The following is a 2,256-nucleotide window of genomic DNA, read 5'->3' on the forward strand; positions in this document are numbered from 1 at the left end:
CTTTTCTAACTTCTTATCTTTCCAAAATTGATTTCAAATCTTTTTCAACTAACTAATTGACTTTTTGTTTGTTTCTTATCTTTTTCAAAACCACCTAACGACTTTTCTCTTTCTAATTTTTGAAAATACCTCCCTCTTTTTCAAAATTCTTTTAATTAACTAATGGTTTCAAATTTTAATTTTAATTTTATTTCTTCTCTTAATTTTCAAAAATCACTAACCTGTTTTCAAAAATAATTTTCGAAAACTCCTCTCTCTTATCTTCTTCTATTTATTTATTTATCTACTAACACCTCTCTTCTACTCAAGAATTCAAACCCACTCTTCCCCCCTGTGTTTGGATTCTTACCTTTTTCTCCTTTTATTCTCTTATTCTTCTACTCATATAAAGGAATCTCTATATTGTGACATAGAGGATTCCTCTTCTTTCTCTGTTCTCTTCTTTTTCATTTGAGCAGGAGCAGGGATAAGAACTTTCTTGTTGAAGCAGATTCAAAACCTGAAGGACTCTGAAGAAGAAGCTAAGAGAAGCTAAAGCACAATAATCCAGAGAAAACCTTACAGAGAATCTCGAAAAAGAAAGAGACATGGCCGAACCCAATAACAATGGTGGAGGCGCAAGGAGGATGCTTGGTGATTATACTATACCTACTTCCAAATTTGATGGAAAAAGCATCTCAATCCCTGCCATTGGAGCAAATAATTTTGAGCTGAAATCTCAACTAGTTGCTCTAATGCAACTAGTTGAGACTATTAAGACTAATAGAGTAGATCCTGAAGTCTACAGGCTCATGCTTTTCTCTTTTGCTGTAAGAGACAGAGCTAGAACATGGTTGGACTCACAACCTAAAGATAGCCTAGACTCTTGGGATAAGCTGGTCACGGCCTTCTTGGCTAAGTTCTTTTCTCCTCAAAAGCTGAGCAAGCTTAGAGTGGATGTTCAGACCTTTAAACAGAAAGATGGTGAATCCCTCTATGAAGCTTGGGAAAGATACAAGAAGATGACCAAAAGGTGTCCTTCTGACATGCTTTCAGAGTGGACCATTTTGGATATATTCTATTATTGTCTATATGAGTTCTCTAAGATGTCACTGGACCATTCTGCAGGTGGATCCATTCACCTGAAGAAAACGCCTGCAGAAGCTCAAGAACTTATTGACATGGTTGCAAATAACCAATTCATGTACACTTCTGAGAGGAATTCTGTGAGTAATGGGATGCCTCAGAGGAAGGGAGTTCTTGAAATTGATGCTCTGAATGCCATATTGGCTCAAAAAAAATGTTAACTCAGCAAGTCAACATGATTTCTCAAAGTCTGAATGGATGGCAAAATGCATCCAACAGTACTAAAGAGGCATCTTCTGAAGAAGAAGCTTATGATCCTGAGAACCTTGCAATGGCAGAGGTGAATTACATAGGTGAACCCTACGGGAACACCTATAATTCTTCATGGAGAAATCATCCAAACTTCTCATGGAAGGATCAACAAAAGCTCCAACAAGGCTTTAATAGTGGTGGAAGAAACAGGCTTAGCAATAGCAAGCCTTTTCCATCATTTTCTCAGCAACAGACAGAGAGTTCTGAGCAGAGCCCCTCTAGCTTAGCAAATATAGTCTCTGATCTGTCTAAGGCAACTTTAAGTTTCATGAGTGAAACAAAGTCCTCCATTAGAAATTTTGAGGTACAAGTGGGCCAGCTGAGTAAGAAAATCAATAAAACTCCTCCTAGTACTCTTCCAAGCAATACTGAAGAAAATCCGAAAAGAGAGTGCAAGGCCATTGACATAATCAAAATGGCCGAACCTAGAGAGGAAGGGGAGGACGTGAATCCCAATGAGGAAGACCTCATGGGACTGTAAATCATGTTGCTTGTATGTGAAGTTTGTATTCATAGGTTTTGATGAATGACAAACCAACAAACGACATGAAAGACAAACCAACAAACAACTTGAATGAACAAGCATGATTGAAAGATCAACCAACATTCAACGTTGAGGAATGAAGAGTTGAAAGCAACACAACAACAACAAGAAACTCAACTCCACAACATTTAAAGACAAGTATAGTGTCTTAGGACTTAGGTAACTTCTTGTTAAGAACCAATTGCTAAATCTCTCAACACACACTCACAAAATGTTTTGATTATCATATCATATGCACATCTTGCAATTCGATGCTAGCCAAATGGTTTAAAACTTATTTTCAAAGGTACAAAAGCATAGGAATTGACTCCAACAAGTTTGAGATCAATCCTAAG

At 37.2% G+C, this 2,256-nt stretch overlaps 1 non-coding gene across 1 annotated transcript; it reads right to left on the minus strand.

Annotated features, from left to right (window-relative positions):
* Positions 1-923: 923 nt before the first annotated feature.
* Positions 924-1,031, minus strand: LOC127747828 (small nucleolar RNA R71). Its single transcript, XR_008009775.1, has one exon. It is a non-coding gene; the product is annotated as a small nucleolar RNA R71 (small nucleolar RNA).
* Between the last annotated feature and the right edge of the window lie 1,225 nt (positions 1,032-2,256).

The sequence above is a fragment of the Arachis duranensis genome, chromosome 5, assembly GCF_000817695.3.
Source record: "Arachis duranensis cultivar V14167 chromosome 5, aradu.V14167.gnm2.J7QH, whole genome shotgun sequence".
In the NCBI taxonomy this organism is placed as follows: domain Eukaryota; kingdom Viridiplantae; phylum Streptophyta; class Magnoliopsida; order Fabales; family Fabaceae; genus Arachis; species Arachis duranensis.